The following is a 19,613-nucleotide window of genomic DNA, read 5'->3' as shown; positions in this document are numbered from 1 at the left end:
CCAACAACAGTGCCTCGTCCCAGGATCCAGTGCGAGAAGCGACTTTGGAAGGCCCCTCCCGCCCCCCCCCCAACCCGCTGCCGGGCCCCCGCTCGTGGGGGCCGACTGTGCTCACCACTTGCAAAAATTTAAGCAGCCGGGAGCCCCCCACCCCCACCCCCGGGTTCTCAGCTTTTCTCTGATTGGTCCTTTCAGATAAACATGACCAAAGCAGAACGGAGGAAGAAAGCCAGAGCTTCGAATGCGAGAAACATCTGTCACGTGGTTTGCTACTGATTTAAAAAAAAAACGGTGGCAGCTTTAGCCAGTCGAAATAGCCAGGAGACCCAGGAGTTTCTGTGAGAACAGCGTGAGATTGGGGACCCTGGTGCGGTGCCGGGGACAGGGCCACGTGCGGTTTCCAGGGCCCTTTCCCTTCTGCAGCCTCGACCCCTGCCTCCCCGTGCTCCAATCCTTGGCAGCTGCAGAAGATAAAATGCGCCCACGGCAGCAGCCGTGCTGGAACCGTGGGGTGACACTGCCATGCGCCCCCATCCCAACGGCCCCTTCGGAGAGGGGGCCCTCTCCTCGACCCCTCTGCCTTCCCTTGCTCGGCCTTGGGTCAGAGCCGTCCTGCAAGAGAGCCCTCGAGACGCCGGAGAGGCCATCGCACTTGAACTGATTCTCTGGGAAGAATTGGTGCCTTGTTCATTCCCTTGAAGAGTTGTAGGAGCCAGAGTCGAGCGTGAGGGTCTCTCTCGGCCGCGCCTCCTTACCGAAGAGGGGCCCTGCCCGCCCCGCTGTACCCCAGCCGCGCCGTCTCCTGTCCTTTGTGGCCGGACAGCGCCTTCGCACCTGGTCCAGGCCGCTGGCTCTCCTCTGACACTCCCAGCGTTATTAGTGGAACAGGGAGCAGCCTCCAGGACAGAAGCTCCTTCGGGAACAACGGAAACCAGAGCACCGCCTCCAAGGGGAACAGTAACAAATCCCACGGCTCCCAGAGGAAGGAGCAGGCCGCGGGGCCTCGGTCCCGGGACTCAAAGGCCTGGCACCGCAAGCTGCGTTTGGGTTTGTTCTTGTTTGGGCGGGGAGGGCCGCCCCCAGAAGTGCTCAGGGCAGATTCGCGCTCTGTGCTCAGGGATCACTCCTGGCAGGGCTCAGGAACTGTGTGTGCTGCCAGGGATTGAACCCGGGTTGCCGCGGGCGAGGCAAGTGCCCTGCCCGCTACGTCTCTCTCTGGCCCCAAGTTTGATTTGCTTTTGCTTTTGCTTTTCTTTTTTTCTGTTTTTGGGCCACTCCCAGCAGTGCTCAGGGGTTACTTCTGGCTCTGTGCTCAAGGATCACTCCTGGAGGTGCTGGGGGGACCCTATGAGATGCCGGGGTTCGAACCCAGTGCAAAGCCAGAATTCTCTGTGTGTAAGGCCGGTGCTTTCTGGGCTTTAGCCACCCCCATCCCCCCCCGCCACTCCCCCTCCTGTCATTTCCCTCCAGCCAAGGAGCTCTCAGGAGAAGCCCTGGTGGCACTGCCTTCAGCTGAGCGTGGGGCGGGGGGTGTCTTGGGGGGCGGATGTAAATCCGGAGCCCCTGAAGCTCGTCTCCTGGCATCGAAGGATGCACTCTGCTCTCTCTCTTGGGTCACTAGAAGGGTGCAGGAAGCCTGTTTGCCCCCCCCCCACATGTCCACACAGGGGCAGGGCAGCCCCTGGGGATCACGAGCCCCCACTGATTTACTTCTGGAGGTCAGAAGTCTGTGTCTTGAGTTGGACCCCGCTAAACACGGAACCTCGGTGTCCTGGGGCCTCTCATCGCTCCCAGGGCCTCCGGCCCACTGACCTTGGGAACTCTGACCCCTGACCTCTGACCTGATGAAACTGGGCACTTCCTAGAGCGTTTGGGAACAGCCAGACACGGCCTGGAGTGGACAGTCTCTTTCCAGAACTGCCCTCTTGGCCTCTGTCTTAGATGACTCTCAGAGCCACGCCCCCTCCCCTTCTGGCCACCCAGAGTGGGCGGTGTGAGGAGAGGGGACGGGGTCCTGCCCACCGTGGGGCTGGCCCAAAGCGGGCAGTGATGACCCAGGTAGACCTGGGCGGAGCGGAGGAAGGAGCCCGAGCGGGGTTTTCCTTCCGCCCCCCGGCCCGGGCTCCTCTGGAGTGTTTGCCTGTTCGCTGCTTCACAGTGGGGGCGACAAGTGCCGTGAGCAGGGGCACCGTTTTGCCAGACGCATCTCCCACTCCCCAGAGCCGGCCAGTGGGGCGCCGTTGGGGGACGGGGCCCCTCCGCTCCTGTCTTTGGTGGCACTTGTCTCTCCACTTCCTCGCCCACCACCCACAGGACTCCCTGGATGTCGCTACCAGGGGTCCCCTGGAGGCTCCCACACCCTCATCTGATCAGCCAATTCACAGGAGAACTCAGCTGGGGGCCTCGGGTCTCCCTGGGATCCCGGCGTTCTGGGCCGTGTGGGCTCACTTTGGGGATGTTCCTTTTCCTGTGCTCGCAGTCGGACCTCTCGAACTCTCAGCACTTCCTGCTTCTTGGAGAAACGGGGCTCAGTTGGGGGGGAGCGGCTCAGTGCCCTCAAAGGAATCTTTCCGCAGTCTTCCTCTGCATTCCTCTTGCTGAACCGACTTGGATTTCTCTCTTACTGCCGAGATGCCCGACTGTGTCGATGCTGGTCTGGGAGCAGAACCTCTCCCACTCCTGAAGCGCTACAGGTCATCTCGCTGCCAGAGAACTGCCCTGCCCAGCCCCTCCCCGCCGCTCAACTCGGGCCCATTGTGGGGGGGGGGCCGGGGGGGTCCCCACACAGGTGCCCAATTTTTAACTCTTCCTCCAGTGGATGCTTAGGCTGCTTCTGGGGCACTTCCTGTCACAGGGCCCTTCCGGTTCCATGTTGGCAAGCGTCCCCTTTTCCCTTGGGCACCACAGCCTCTTTATCCATTCACCTGTTGTCGGACTGGGCGAGGGGTGCTGCCGGGCACATAGATACGAGAGATGGTTTCTTCAGAGATCTGAGGCTCCACGGCGGCCTCTTCCCTCCCCTGGTGGGCCCCGGGCTGACTGCAACGAATAGGCAGATCCTAGACTTCGGTGTTCGTCCTTTGCTCTGCTCACGGATGATCCAGCCTCCATTATTGGGCTGGGGCTTATCACCACACTTAGGGCAGCCTAGTATATCCATAGTTCTGTACCCGCAGGAGGACTCCTGAGTTCTCCCCCAGGGGTGGCCCACAAACCCCGCCACCCCCATGTTGTTCATGATTCGTCTTGCTTTGCAAGACTCACGCATTTCAAAGTGTCGGTTTCTGCTCTTCTTGAGAGACGGGAAAGTGAAAACATTCCGATATTCAGTTTCAAAGTATAATCCAGAGTTTAGTTTCCATCTGGTAATTTTTGTTGGCGATGGGTTTGGAGGCCACATGCGAGGGCCCGCTATCCAATGTGGGCACCGGGGATCAGAGCCCTGCATCAGCCCATTTCTTGTAAAGAAACAGGCTGGAGAGGAGGTGGAGAGAAGGGACTTGCCTCACCAACGGCAGGTCCTGGAATCCCCAGTGGGGTTCCCCGAGAACCACCAAGTATGGCCAAGAAAACAAGGGGCTGGAGAGGGGAAGCATTTGCCTAGCACACAGCTGACATCATTTGATTTGTCGTCGTCTCTGGTCCTCTGAGCATGGCCAGGCGTGATCCTGGAGTACAGAGCCAGGAGTAACCCCTGTTTTGGGGGGTGGCCAAAAACAAGCAGAAAAAAAACCTACTTGAATCACTTGTAATATTTAAATGTGACCAATAAAAATAAGCTAGCAAGTTCATTGTGAGACCTTGAGTTTGTAAGAGAATCCTAGATCTTGTGAATAAGCCTCTCAATAGTTTAGAGTGTTTATTTCTAAGCCGATTCCAAAGTGTCATCAGTTAGCTGGCAAATGGGCTCTTTGGCCACTCTGGCGAAGTCGCAGGCCTTCTCGAGGTAGTTCTGGGTGTGAGTGGGTGTGAGCGTATATGGGATCAAACTCGGTCTCTGAGCTACATCCCGAGCCCTAGAGTTACTTGATATTATAGAAATATCCTTCCTGATCCAGAGAAAGGTCCCTCGTGAGTTCACAAGGTAAAGTGGGCTGTGCGATGAGTGCATTGGTGAGAGCCGTTTCCAGGCCGCCTCAGCAGAGAAACAGTGGTGGGGACCACAGCCTGATGGTGAAAATGGCCCATCTAATGCAGAGCTGCTAGCCTTCTTAACGGACATCGGAGGGAGGTTGAGGTCCAGGACTTAGGTGTGATCGTTTACATAGGTAAGACGTCTGGAAATCTAGGTACATCATTCACATAGATAAGACAGGAAATTCTCTTGGGGAGACACTGTCTCCCAGGGACATCTACATTGCTTTTTTTCTTTCCCTCTAGATGTGTAAGTTATCAATACTTTCAGTTGTTTGGATAATCACAGTAAAAGACAAAGATCCCAATACCGAGTTCTCTGGGCTCCTGAGAGCGAGCAGGGCTTTTACCATAGATCCCAGACCAAATCCTCAGGCCAGTTCAGCCTGTCCTTCCCCATGGGGGTCCTGTCTCTTAAGTCATAACGGCTTACATCAAGACCATGCATTTAGACTTTCTAGACTGTCCCATTTCGATGCTGGGGTAGTTTTGCCATTCCCTCAGGTCCATCCCAGTCCCATGGCAGGACCTCCCTTTTGGGATGTTAGGAACTACAACAACTGAAGCCTGAGTCAGTAATTATGACCAGTGGCCAGGAATAGATATGTTTCACAGTCAATCAACTACCGAATATTAGAAGCACAGCATCAGCGGTCTTTCTGTGTTTAAGCAAAGAACATTGCTCTATAGTCAAATATAAAAAGGCTCTAGGGAAATAGAAAAGCAGGTACAAATACACAAAGTTCACGGGCTGGAGCAATAGCACAGCAGGTAGGGCGTTTGCCTTGCACATGGCCGACCCAGGTTCGATTCCCAGCATCCCAGATGGTCCCCTGAGCACCGCCAGAAGTCATTCCTGAGTGCAGAGCCAGGAGTAACCCCGGTGCATCGCTGGGTGTGACCCAAAAAGGAAAAAAAGTTCAGAATAGCTAAAAAGTTGTGACTTACAGGTAATCAAGACTGACTTGGGGAACTGACAATGAGAGGCGAAGCACAAAGGAAAGGTTACTGATAAACCTTACCTAAATTAGGAATGCTAACAAGAGCATAATAAGCTTCTCTGGAAGGAGAAAAGGGGGCATTTCACTGATGAAGCCTAAAACACTTCGGGTTAATATCCAACAGGCCCTAGGAACCCAGACCAGCTTCAAACCCTTTCCACAGTCAGCAGGCAGGAGGAGGGGCCGGAGCAATAGCACAGCGGGGAGGCTGTTTGCCTAGCACATGGCTGACCCAAGTTTGCCCCAGCACCACATATGGTCCCCTGAGTCTTGCCAGGAGTGAGACCTGAGCACTGCCAGCTGTGGCCAAAGAAGAAAGTGCCGAGAATGAGGGGCTCGATGGAAAAGGAAAAGACCCACTAGGCGGCTGATGGGAAGAACTCTTGGTGTTGAGGGCTGTCACTGTCACTGTCACCGTTCTGCAGTTCATCGGTTTGCTCGAGCAGGCCCAGTAACGTCTCCATTTTTTTTTCTTTTTTTTTTTTTTTGCTTTTTGGGTCACACCCGGCGATGCTCTGGGGTTATTCCTGGCTCTGCACTCAGGAATGACTTCTGGCGGTGCCTGGGGGAACCATATGGGATGCTGGGAATCGAACCTGGGTCGGCCGCGTGTAAGGCAAATGCCCTACTCGCTGTGCTATCACTCCAGCCCCAACGTCTCCATTTTTTTGAGACTTGTTGTTACTGTGTTTGGCATATTGAATACGTCGCGGGTAGCTTGCCAGGCTTTGCCGCGTGGGCAAGATACTCTCGATAGCTTCCCGGGCTCTGTGAAAGGGGCGGAGGAATCGAACCCGGCTCGGCCGGACTGGCTGTGTGCAAGGCAAACACCCTAGCGCTGTGCTATCGCTCCAGTCCGGTGTTGAGGGCTAATAGCTTATAAAGATTCGTATTTAAGTGTTGAGGCCCTGGAAACTTCAACCTTCTGAATCACTCCAAGTGTTTAAGAGAAACTGCCCAGATACCTGTGTCCATCCTATAACTCCGGAGCAGTGCCTGGTCCCCGGGGTCCCTTTCTGTAAATGAGGCCTAATTGAGATTCCTCTGAGTTTTCCCCTCTGACCCGGAAGTATTTCTTGGAACACTGCCATGCTGGGAAGAAGCTGGGGAAGGACTCCAGCACCAGGTGCCTCTGGCACTCGGTCTCTGGTGGGGCAGAGCCAGGCATCCCTGGAGCATCAGCAAGGCCCTCTGCAGAGCAGAATACGGGGGTTTCAGGCTGGCACCCCTGGCACCCTGCCACATTGGGTGGCCGAGTGGGTGGAGCAGAGAGTGTTTTGCCAAGGCTCCCTCCCTCTCTCTCCACCTCCCCATCACCTTTAGCATCCACTCTTTGGGTCCCTCATTTCCCAGCCGTGACTCTTGATCTTGAGGGTGAGGATCTCAGCTTGGTGACAATTTTACGGCTTTCTTTGCCAAAGGGATGAGAAGAAAGGTGAAGATTTGGTAGCCTGGGGGTATGGTGCCACCAGCAGGTCAACCTGCACCTGCGGGGCGAGTGCATCAGCAGCCTGATGGTGCCTTGACTTCCAGATACCCCAAAATTGCCGCTGTGCCTTTGGCCAGACCCCAACAACTTGAGACCAAGTTTACCAAGAAATTAAACGGCCGAAAGTTAGGCATGTGGGAGCCACATCCACAAACCACCTCAGCTCTGTGAGCTCATTTATTGGCCTTATTGCTTACATCTTACCTGCTGGTGCTCAGGGATCGCTCCAGAAGGGCCCAGTGTGGCGTGAAACCCTTTACAAAGAGAGTGTCTCCCCAGCACTATCTTTTTTTTTTTTTTGCTTTTTGGGTCACACCTGGCAATGCTCAGGGGTTACTCCTGGCTCATGCGCTCAGGAATCCCTCCTGGCGGTGCTCGGGGGACCATATGGGATGCTGGGAATCGAACCTGGGTCGGCCATGTTGGCTGCGCGCAAGGCAAATGCCCTACCCCGCTGTGCTATCGCTCCAGCCCCAGCACTATCTTTTTTGTTGGTTTGGGTCACACCCTGGGGTGCTCAGGGCTTCCTCCTAGCTCAGCACTCAGGAACCATTTCTGGGGGTGCTCAGGGGACCATATAGGACTTTGGGGATCGAACCTGGGTTGACTGTGTGCCAGGCGAACGCACTCCCCGCTGGACTCTCGCTCTTCCCCGTTTCTGCTTTGAGTTGGGGTCACAGTCGGTGATGCTCCGTGGCTACTTCCGGCTCTGAGCTCAGGGGGTTGTTCCTAATGGGGTCAAACCTGGGTCTCCTGGGCGCAGAGCATCTCAGCCAGTCTCTCTGGCCCCCTAACCTGCCTACGGCTGTCCACAGCAAACTAGAATGTGACTTAGCCCTGAGGCAAGGTGACTATGCCAGACACAGTAACAGTAACAACTAAAGATGGAAGCCTTCTCTCTTGCTTTGGGTGGAAGGAGAGTACGATCAGTTTTTGGTGCCTTCAGGCAGAAAACTGAGCCTGTTTCTGAGTCCTGGCTGAAAGTTTAACCTCACCAGGTGCTCAGTGAATAATTCAGGGTCTTCCCTCCGGATTCTTTGTGAAACTCAGGCAGTATCCTATCACCAAGCGTAAATAATTCAGGCGTTGAGGAGCGTTGCTCCATGGCTTGGAGGCCAGCCACACATGCTAGGGGAAATGGGAGCTCAGAGAGAGAAGGGAGCACCAAATAAAGGGTGTTGGGAGGATCCTCCCAGGATGGGAGAAGCATGCAGAAAGTAGACTATAGACCGAACATGATTGCCACTCAATGCCTCTTTTTTTTTCCTTTTTTTATTAGTGAAAAACCATGAGGTACAGTTATAGGCTTACAAATTTTGTGCTTGGGTTTCAGTTATACAATGATCAAGTGCCCATCCCTCCACCAGTGCCCGTCATCCATCCCCACGGGTCCCAGCATCCCCCCCCAACCCTCATCCCCCCCCCCCCCGTCCCATCCTGCCTCTGTGGCAGGGTATTCCCCCTTGTTCTCTCTCTCTTCTTTTGGGTACTGTGTTTTGCAAGAGAGGCTTTGAGTGGCAATCATGTTTGGTCTATCGACTACTTTTAGCATGCTTCTCCCACCCTGGGAGGGGCCTCTTTGGCAAAACATAGCACCCAAAAGGAGAGAGAGAACAAAAGGGAATGCCTGGCCACAGAGGCAGGGTGGGAGGGGGGGAATGGGGGATGGGAGGGATGCTGGGACCGTGGTGGTGGAGAATGGGCACTGGTGGAGGGATGGGTATTTATTTGACCGTTGTATGATTGAAACCCAAGCACAGAAATTTGTGGGTCTACAACTGTACCTCATGGTGTTTCACTAATAAAAATTAAAAAATAAAACAAAGAATAAAACACAGGTAGGTAAACTATTATTATACACACAACTTTCCTATCTTGCATTCAGTTTGGCTGGCATGGAGCTCTTTTAGCTAACTGTTGAATAAAGCACATTTTGAATCTTAAAAGAAAACAATTCAGGGGTTGTTAAGTGCAATGAAATGGTTTTTGAATGTTTCTTTGAATAAAACAGATTCTCTCTGTCTCTCTGTCTCTGGTTGTTTTGTTTTGGCCAGTGGACAAGGTCAACACCCTCCCTGTTGTACTATTGCGCCGGCTCCCAGACTCTCTCTTTAAGAGAGATGTTTTTTGTTTTCACCTTTCTGCCTGGTTCTAAGTTCCTTAAAGGGACAGGGGCTGTGCATACAGCCTCAGTTTCTCTCCCATGCCCACTGCACCCACCACCCCCAGAAAAGGTATCCTGTGGTCCCAAACAAAACCAATAAAAGGCTGGCTTTTTGTCAGTTACTCCTAACACACAGCTTAAATTGTTGTGCTTTTCCATAAATGCGTAAAACCTTTCAATGAAACCATGTCCCCCCCTACTTAGATCTCCAGGTTGAGCTTTCCCACAGGCCGGAAGCCAAGGGGGCACCTTAGAGGGTGGGGTGAGTGAGCAGTAAGCAGCTGGATTCGCCCAACCAGCAGCTGCATTTTTAAATGTTTTTGAATTGTGGGGCTTCCCCAGCTCAGGGGGACCAGGGGCCACTGCAACTGACCTCAGGGGCCTCACACCTTCTGCATTTTTAAGGGCTTTATCATGGTATTATGTGACTTTAAAAAAAAAATTGTTCAGGGCTGGAGCAATAGCACAGCGGGTAGGGCGTTTGCCTTGCACGCAGTCGACCCGGGTTCGATTCCCAGCATCCCATATGGTCCCCTGAGCACTGCCAGGAGTAATTCCTGAGTGCAGAGCCAGGAGTAACCTCTGTGTATCGCGAGGTGTGACCCAAAAGCAAAAAAAAAAAAATTGTTCATTTATTTTTTTGGGGGGGGGACACAGTCTCCATATGGTCCCCAGACACTGGGCTGTGTCTGGCACCTGGCACTACAGTGATGGCCAAAAAAGGTGTGTGTGTGTGTGTGTGTGTGTGTGTGTGTGTGTAGAGTGGACACTTTCCAGTGAGGGCGGGGTGGGGGGGTTGGAGTCAGCCAGGGTTGCTGGTCTACCCGAGGTTAGGGACTTACCTAGTTAGTGTCCAAAAAGGATGCTGTGGGCTGTGGTGCAAACCCTGGGCTGGGTGCAAGGCCGACACCCTCCCCACCGAGTTATCTCTCCAGTCCCGTTTTATTTATTTATTTATTTATTTATTTTGCTTTTTGGGGTCACACCTGCTATGCACAGGGGTTACTCCTGGTTCTGCACTCAGGAATCACTCCTGGCTGTGCTCAGGGGACCATATGGAATGCTGGGAATCGAACCCCGGTCAGCCGCGTGCAAGGCAAACGCCCTCCCCGCTGTGCTATCGCTCCAGCCCCCAGTCTCCAGTTTTAGAAATCTCTCTAACACATTGCCTAGTGGCAATTGGAAACGGTGGCCATGATGTTCTCAGCATCAATCGATGCATTCCCAAATAGAGACACTCCTGCCCCAGGACTGTGCTAATTTCAGGAATTCCCTGGCAACATTTTCAGCCAAATGTTTCCCTGTATTAACATAGTTGCAGTTGTGAGGCTCCTCTCCCCAGGACCATGTTTTTTATTTACTTTACACATTAACAGTACTTTAAACATCGACAGTAGCAGGTAGGGCACTTGCCTTGCACGTGGCTGAGCCAGGTCCCATCCTCTGCAGCCCATGTGGTCCCTTGATCTGGCCAGGAGGGATCCCTGCGCACAGAGCCAGGAGTAAGCCCTGAGCACCGAGGCCTGCGGCCCAGCGAGCCCCAAATAAATAAAATATCTCTCCACTATTATCTACACTGCCTCATCCTGGAATTCCTTCTTCGACAAAAGCCCCAATCCCTTTCCCTTTCCCGGGAAACATCCTTGGGCGCGGCAGCCACGTGCGAAGGAAACGGACTCCCGAGCAGAGTTTACTCCCTGGAATCCCCAGAAAGGGGCTCTTGGCGCAGAAACAGCCAAGGGCCTTTCCCAGCCCGCAAAGAGCCCGATGGCACCCGGGCCTAAGGGCTGGCTCTGGGGTCAGACTTGGGGCACGAGAACCCGGAGGCGCCCCGCCCCGCCCCTCTCTGCACAACGACCACGCCCATAGTGCAAGCAGCCACGCCCCTTCCGCGCAAGAAGCCCCGCCCCTCATGCCGCAGCCCCGCCCCCTTAAACGCAGCGACCTCGGGCGCAGTAGCCCCGCCCCTTAGAGCACGGTGACCCCGCCCCCGAACGCAGAAGCCCCGCCCCTCATGCCGCAGCCCTGCCCTCTTAAACACAGCGACCTAGGGTGCAGTAGCCCCGCCCTTAGAGCACGGTGACCCCGCCCCCGAACTCAGAAGCCCCGCCCCCAGCGCACGGTGCCCCGCCCCGTACAGTGGCCCCGCTCCTCTCCGCACAGCGACCACGCCCATAGTGCAAGCAGCCCCGCCCCTTCCGCGCAAGAAGCCCCCGCCCCTCATGCCGCAGCCCCGCCCCCTTAAACACAGCGACATCGGGCGCAGTAGCCCCGCCCCTTAGAGCACGATGACCCCGCCCCGAACGCAGAAGCCCCGCCCCTCATGCCGCAGTCCTGCCCCTTAAACACAGAAGCCCCGCCCCAGAACACGGTGCCCCGCCCCTCGGTCTACCTGCCCCGCCCCTTACAGTGGCCCCGCCCCCTGACACAGCGGCCCCGCCCCGGCCCGGCTCCTCGGAGAGCAGCCCGGACCCTCCCCATAGCCCCGCCCCCGCGGCACCGAGTCGGGGGGGCCCCCAGGCAGCCTGCCGGCCCGGATCGGCGAGTTCCGGAGCCAGCGCCGCCTCCCCGGGCGGTTCCTCCACGCCCCGAAGCCCTAGTTAAAGGCGGCTCTGGAAGCTACCGCGTCCCGCGTGCAGGAAGGGGTCACTGGGATCCCGGCCTGCTGGTGGCCACGTGGCGGCGGGGCCGCGTCTACGCGGGCAGCCGGCCGCGGGCTGGAGGGATCCGCTGCGGCTCTAGTCCCGAGGCTATTGCTGGGCGCTCCTGAGCCCAAGGGAGGCGGGACGCGGACCACCTCGATCCTCTCGGCCCCTCCTCGCGGCTCGGCCTGACCGGGAGCGCGGGAGGGTCCGAGGTGAAGTGGGGGGAAACCCTTGCAGGAAGGCAGGACCCCGGCGCCCCCTTCTGGGGCCACCAGGCACTGCGGAAAGGCCGGGGGGTGGGGTTGAGGGGCTTTTTTCTTTTTCTTTTTTTTTTTTTTGCATTTTTAGGATTTGTTTTTCTAGTTCTGGCTATTGCGTTATGTGCCATATACATTAAAATTAATATTTCTTTTTTTTTTTTTTTTGCTTTTTGGGTCACACCCAGCAATGCTCAGGGGTCACTCCTGGCTCATGCACTCAGGAATTACTCCTGGCGGTGCTTGGGGGACCATATGAGATGCCGGGGATCGAACCCGGGTCGGTCGCGTGCAAGGCAAACGCCCTACCCGCTGTACTATCGCTCTGGCCCCCAAATTAATATTTCTTAAAATTACCATTTTAGGGCTGGAGATGATAGCACAGAGGCTAAGGCCCTCGCCTTGTACGCAGCTGACCCGAGTTTGACCCGCGGCATCCCTAAGGCGCTGCCAGGAATGATCTCCAAGAGAGTAGAATCTGGAGAGTAAAGCCTGAGCACCGCGGGGTATGACTCAGAACAAGCCCCCCCCTCCCCCCCCCCCCCCCCCACACACACAAAACGTTTCCCAGAATGATGACTTGAGGGCCAGAGACAGCTCCGAGCTGCACACAGACTGTGCTGGAGGCCCAGTTGATCCCCCCTGCTTGGTCCCTGAGCTTGGTCCCCAAGGTCTACCTGGAGCTCGGAGGGCCGGGCCTTTGAGTGCCATACGGTGTGATCCAAGCACCCCCAAATTTGGGGGGAACCGCACCTGGTGATGCTCTGGACTTCCTCTGGGCTCTGTGCTCAGGGATCACTCCTGGCAGTGCTCCGGGGGACCATAGGGGTTCCCGGGATCTAGCCCAAGGCAGCAGTGTGCGATCACCCCCTCCTGCTGGGCTGTGGCTCCTGCCTGTTGATTGTACCTTTGAGGTTTACATCTGCTTCATCTTTTCCCAGCCCTTAGCCCTGCCTCTAGCTTCACCGTGCTAACACCAAGTTCAACCTCTGAAGATCTGCCAAAACTGTTCCCCATTTACATGGTTCCAACGGCTTCTCACATCCTCACCAAGATTTTGTTTCCTCTGTTTGAAGGATCGTATGGGATAGCAGGTGCATTTTCTGAAACGCACAGAATGTCAAGGGTTTGATTTTGGTTTGGGGGCCACACCCAGCAGTGCTCAGGAGTGCTCCCTGAATGTGCTCCATGGGATCACATGTGGTGCTGGGGATGGAACAGGCACCGACAGTGTGCCCAGCAAGAGCCTTAACCGCTGTAACTCCCCCATTTTAACTGTTTCTAAATGTACAGTTCAGTGGAATTGACTCCATTTGCAACGCTTGTGACTATCACCACCACAGAGTTCTAGAACATTCCCGTGACCTCCCAGGGAGATCCCGTTGGAAGCAGTCCCTGACATGGAGATTGTGCACCTTCTGGGTTTGCCACCCCTTCTCCTGTCCTTTCTCCATCTCTTCCACCTCTCCCTTCTCTCTTATGATAAGGCACTGACCCTGTCGTATGGCCACATCCACGCCTTCTCATCTAAACCGTTACTTCAGGAGGCCCCAAGTCCAAATGCCATCACCTCTGAATGTCTTCACATTGAGGGATGAATTTGGAAGGAATACAGACATTCAACCCTTAGTAATAGGTTGACTCCCTTTTGTGCATCTGTTTATTTGTTGTGGGGTTGTTGGCATGAATTTTTTGCTATCCCCGTGGTCACGGTTCTCCCGTTGTTCATCGATTTGCTTGAGCGGGCCCAGTAACGTCTCCATTGGAGACTTTGTTGTTACTGTGTTTGGCATATCGAATACATCACGGGTAGATGTATTCAAACCCTTGACATTCTGTGCGTTTCAGAAAGTGCACCTGCTATCCCATACGATCCTTCAAACAGAGGAAACAAAATCTTGGTGAGGATGTGAGAAGCCGTTGGAACATCACGGGTAGAGGCTCTGCCATGCGGGCGAGATACTCTCGGTAGCTTGCCGGGCTCTCCGAGAGGGGCGGAGGAATCGAACTCGGGTCGACCATGTTGGCCGCTTGTAAGGCAAATGCCCTACCGCTGTGCTATCGCTCCAGCCCCGCTATCCCCATATTTCTGAATATTTGTATGCAATTTCATTGTATGCAATTTCTTTTCATTCTTCTTTTCAATTCTTTAGGGTATATAAGTGGGAATCGATTTGCAGGACTGTAAGAAAGAGATACTAATTTTCTTCTTTGGGGGAGGATGGGCGGGGGCAACACACCTGGTGGTGCTCAGGGGTTTGGGATTCTGGGATCAAACCTGGGTCTGTCGCATACCAGGCAGGTACCTTTCCTGCTGTTCTATCGCTCCAGCCCCGATATTCCTTTTCTTTGAGAAACCAAACAGCTTTCCACCATGGCTGTGGCGTTTTCCACTTCCACCATCAACGATGGATGAGGGCTATAACTTCTCCACATCCTGACACTGATTCTCACGGAAAATAGCTAAGGGCCGGGAAAGTGGCTCAGTGGCAAAACACCAGCCTTGCATCTAGAGGTCATGGCTCGGGCAGGAAGAGAGCTCAACGGGCTGACAGCATGCTTTGTGTGTGGGAGGCCTGAGTTTAATCTCTACTGGCACATAGGATCCCTCAGTAACTGCCGGGAACGACCCCTGAGCACAGAGCTGGGAGTACCCGCTGAGCATCACCAAATGCTGGCCCTGAGACCAAGGAAAGGGGAGAGAGGTGCTTGCTCTGCACATAGCCTGATCCAGTTTGATCCTTGCGTATGGTCCCCCAAATGCCACCAGGAGTGACCTCTGAGCACTGGGCAGGGAAAGTCCCTGAGCACTGCTGGTAGAGCACCCCCATCCCCAAACTAGACCTTTTCAAAATTAAAACACACACCACCGCCATCTTTGATTCCACTGTTCTTCCTGCTTTAACATACGCCTCAGAGACCTGGGCCCTACGCAAACAGGATGAGAACGTTATTCAGGTCTCCCAAAGAAGAATAGAAAGAGCTATGCTTGGAGTATCACGGTTCACTCAAATGAGAGAAAGAATCCGGAGTTCCGACCTCCGTCGACGGTCAAGAATCAGGGACGCTGTCTCGTTTGCCAAGGCGTCAAAAATCAGATGGGCTGGTCACGTAATGAGATTTAGAGATGACCACTGGACTAGAGCTGTTACCGACTGGATTCCACGGGATGTCAAAAGACCGCGTGGCCGCCCACCTACCAGATGGTCAGACTTCTTCGTCAAGATCCTGAACGATCGGTTTGAGGCTCTTCATGTTCCCAGAGCGAACAGATGCCACTGGGCTACACTAGCACGCGACAGGGACAAACGGAGACGTTACTGGCGCCCGCTCGAGCAAATCGACGATTAACGGAAAGTCAAGTGATCAAGTGACCACCGCCATCAACAACCCCAATGAAGGGGACTCAGCGCCAGGACAGTGGGTAGGGAGTTTGCTTTGCACACAGCTGATCAGTGTTCAAGCCCCAGCACCCAGCAGGTCCCCTGAGACAGCCAGGTGTGGTCCCTGAGCACCGCTCGGTGTGCCCCCCACCCCAAGACTTAAAAAACAACAACAAACCCCCACAATAACAATGTTTCCCATGCCAGCAGACATTTCTTCAAATGCATCAGGAGGGAAGGAAGTGTGGTGTGGAGACCGTGGGGTCCGGATGGCTCATTCACCCCGTCTGTAGCACCATGGCCCGCTGCAAGCAGGGCCTGGTTCCCTGACATCCCTGCAGCTGCCGCAGAACTGGACCATCCACGGTGCCGAAGCCCATTGGCCACAGAGCAGCCCCACTGCAGCTGGAAAAGACCGGGATGAGGGATGAGCCCCAGGCTGGAGGCTCTGGGGCGGGGGTTGGGGCTGTGGGGTTCTTGGGTGTTGGTGGGGCTGAAGACCCCACTGCTGGTCGATTTGAGTGGTGAATACACAGCCTCGACGGTCCGTTCTGATGTTCTTACTGTTCCTGTTGGGGACAATTCTCCGGAGAATTATACTACAGCTAAAGTCAATTGTGGCTCTGCCCTGAATTATATCAGGGACCTCAAGCCCCCATGAGTGCCCCCACCCTCAGAAGCCAGCTGTATGGGGTGCCCAGGCTCCCCACCTGTCCCTGCTGACTCCAAATTATGAGGTTCCTCCTCCCCAGGTCCTCTTGGTTTCGTCATTGCGGAAGAGGCTCCCCAGAAGAGCACTTACCTTTTGGTTTTGTGTTAGGACCATACCCGGCGGTGCTTGAGGCTTACTCCTAATTCTGTGCTCAGAGATCACTCCTGGCTGGCTCAGGGGACCACATGGGATGCCCAGGATGGAACCTGGGTCTGCTGGGTGCCAGGCAAGCGCCCTCCCCACTGTATTCTTCCTCCAGATCCAATAAGCACATTTTAAAGTTTTATCCTTGGAGTTTGGGATCGCATGCTTGACCCAGTGTTGTTGGCCCCTTTGTCGTTATTTATTTATTTATTTATTTTTACATTTTTTTTTTATCACACCTGGTGATGCTCAGGGCTACTCCTGGCTCTGCACTGAGGAATTACTCCTGGTAGTGCTTGGGGGAGCATATGGGATGCCGGGGATTGAACCTGAGTTGACTGTGTGCAAGACAAATGCCCTCCCCACTGTGCTTTCACTCCGGTCTCCCCCTTTTGTCATTTTAAAATGCAAGAAACCCTCCTCCTGTTGTACTGAGTTCGCCATAAGAAGCATTCTATTGGAGTTGCGCAGATACAATCCAAGCCGACGTGCCTTTCAGAGGTGGACTGTGTTTTACTAGTTCTTGAGAATACAAAACAAGCACCAGAAACCATAATTGATAGATTGATTTTGGATTTCTGCTATTTTACTTATTAACCCTGGAAGTATTTCTGCTGAGAGTCAGATAATTAAGAGATTGGTTTCTGTGCTCTGGAGCCATGGCCGTGCCGGAGAGCTGCTGGTGGGGGGCAACTCGTGACCTCGGTAGGGCGTGAAGGACGAGCCGGGAACGCCCCCCTTCCCATGAGGTTTTAGTCGCCCCATCACCACCGGCTCATACCTGGCTTTCCACAAGGCTCCCAAGCGGCTGACATCTTTCTTTCCAGAGGAAAGAAGGCGGAGAGGGTAATTTTTAAATACATATAATAAGTATAATAAGTACACTTGAAGTGTTCTTGAGTTGTTTGATGGGGAACAAATCAGAAGATTGAAGTGTCCAGTTTATTCATAATATGTGGTGATGATAATGTCTTGACATCAATGGAGTTAATATAATGAAACACAATGAGTGCAAAACCAAACTGGTTAAATGTGTGTTGTCAGTTCCAAATATTACCTTACTTAGAGTAAAAGTAAATGTCCTGGGGGTATGGTGCTGCCAGCAGGTCAATCTGTACCTGTGAGTGCATCAGCAGCCTGATGGCGCGCCTTCAGACTTCCAGATACCCCAAAATTGCTGCTGTGCCTTTGGCCAGACCCCAAAGTCTTGGGGCAAAGTTTATCAAGAAAGTAAACGGCCAAAAGTTAGGTATGTGGGAGACACACCCACAAACCACCTCCAGCTCAGCTATATAATTGGAGGCATGGCTTCTCTGGTTCCTGATCAAACTGCTTAACGGCCATGATCCCAGAGACTCAAAAACAAATCTCGAAACCCAATGGCTTTTGGCAGAAATGCATCTGGTCCCTACAGTAGTTACCAGCACTGGGCCACCCCTGGTGGGAATAGGTTTCGTGCCTTGGCCTGTTCCCCCTGGTGTCCCAGTGGCCACCATCCTCCAGAGGCCACTGGACAGTGAGTTTTGGGCCCTCAGTGACAAGACACGTGGGACCTCATGGGAGGGGGTGGAGCCGGCCCTTTCCTCCCCACCCCAACGAGATCCCCAGTCGCTGCCCACGAACGGCCTCTTTGGCTCCTGATCAAGCAAGCTGCTTAACAGATTGGATCCCAGAGACACAGAAACAAATCTCGAAACTCAGCGGCTTTTGGCAGAAATGTGTCCAGGCCACGCAGTAGGTTACTGTTGCCGGCCACCCCAGGGGGAAAAGGGTGCTGTCCCTCTGCCTGTTCCCCCTTGGCGTCTCGGTGGCCACCATCCACCGAAGGCCATTGGACAGTCAGCTTTGGGCCCACTGTGACGAGACACGAGGGGCCTCATGGGATGGGGTGGAGCCGGCCCTTTCCTCCCCGTCCCAACGAGACCCTGAGTCACCGCCCACAAACGACCTCTCTGACTCCTGATCAAGCTGCTTAACGGCCATGATCCCAGAGACTCAGGAACAAATCTCGGAACCCAGCAGGTTTTGGCAGAAATCCCTCCAGATTTGATTGTTAAAATTTCGGAATTTGAAAATCGCGCGGCCACTATTGCAGCCACACAACATCATATGTTATTCATAACCAGCAATAGAAAACAAATTGTCTACTGTTGCCTTTTTGGCAGATCTGAGTGTTGGAGTAAAATCCCAAATAATAATGGTGGGTATGGCGTCAAAATATTGAATGTAATCAAAGTAGAGAGAGAGTAATGTGGAAATCATCTGCCCCACAGGTAGGGGGAGGATGAGGGATGGGAGTATACTGGGGGTTTTGGTGGTGGAGAATGGGCACTGGTGAAGATATGGGTGTTTCATTATATGATGGAGACTTAAACCCGAAAGCTTTGTAACTGCTTTCACGGGAATTCAATAAATAAAATTATATATATATGTATATATATATATATATAAAAGTAAAGGTAAAGGTAAAGGCCCTCCCGTTGATCGTCGATTTGCTCGAGCGGGCCCAGTAACGTCTCCATTGGAGACTTTGTTGTTACTGTGTCTGGCATATCGAAGACTCTCGGTAGCTGGCCGGGCTCTCCGAGAGGGGCGGAGGAATCGAACTCGGGTCGGCCATGTTGGCCGCTTGTAAGGTGAACGCCCTACCTCTGTGCTATCGCTCTAGCCCTATAAAAGTAAATGTCCTGAAACTCTTGCTCATTTCTAAACCTCACTGAAATATTCACAAATTTAAAAGTCTGTCCAGAGAGATAGAGCAGCAGGCTAGAGCACATGCTTTGCAGGCTGGAGACCCGGGTTCAATTTCTGGCACTGCAAGAAGCTAAAGAAATCCTTTGGGACCAGAGAGATAGGCCAGTGGGGAGGGCGTTTGCCTTGCATGCGATCAACCTGGGTTTGATCTTCAGCATCCCTTACGGTCCCCCAAGCACCGCCAGGAATAATTCCTGGGTGGAGAGCCAGGAATAACTGCTGAGCATTGCCAAGTGTGACCCAGAAAGCCAAAACAAAACAAAACAAAACAAAAAACAACCCTCCCTCCCCCCGTCTCAAAAAAAAAGGAAACAGAAAAATCTTTCTAGGGGCCTGAGAGAAAGTACAGTCAGGAAGGTGCTTATCTTGCATGCTGTCAGCTCTGATGGACTCCTCAGCACCCCCCACGGTCCCCTGAGCCCTACTAGGAGAGATCCCTGAGCTCAGAGCCAGGAATATAAGCCCTGAGCGCTGCCAGGCGTGTCTTAAAACCCCACTCCACCAAATAAAATCAGGTGATAATAACAACACGTACCTAGAGCTTGGCTAAGTCACGCAGTGTTGTGATTCCTTGACATAGATTTACCCCACTTAATTTTCACAGCTTGTGAAATAGCTGCTCCTCTCATGACCACTGCAGAGACAAGGCAATCTAGATGCAGACCCCTTAACGCACTGTCTAAATTCCTTTAAGTGACTTGCTTAAAGTCATTGAGTTAGTAAACAGGGGGAGTGAATGAGACTGGAGAACAAGCAGCCCGGCACGCCCCATCTCCGCATAGGGTTAAGACATTGTCTTAACAGTCCGCCCTGATTTGATTGATATCTGGGACCACAAATGGTTCCCCTAAGCCCAGCCAGGTATAAGCTCTGAGCATGCAGGTGTGGCCCAGCCCCCAAAGCCAGCTCCCCACAAAAAACAAGTTGGAA

Source organism: Sorex fumeus, unplaced genomic scaffold (genome assembly GCF_029834395.1).
Source record: "Sorex fumeus unplaced genomic scaffold, SorFum_2.1 ptg000011l, whole genome shotgun sequence".
Classification (NCBI taxonomy): domain Eukaryota; kingdom Metazoa; phylum Chordata; class Mammalia; order Eulipotyphla; family Soricidae; genus Sorex; species Sorex fumeus.
This window is presented reverse-complemented; position numbering follows the sequence as displayed.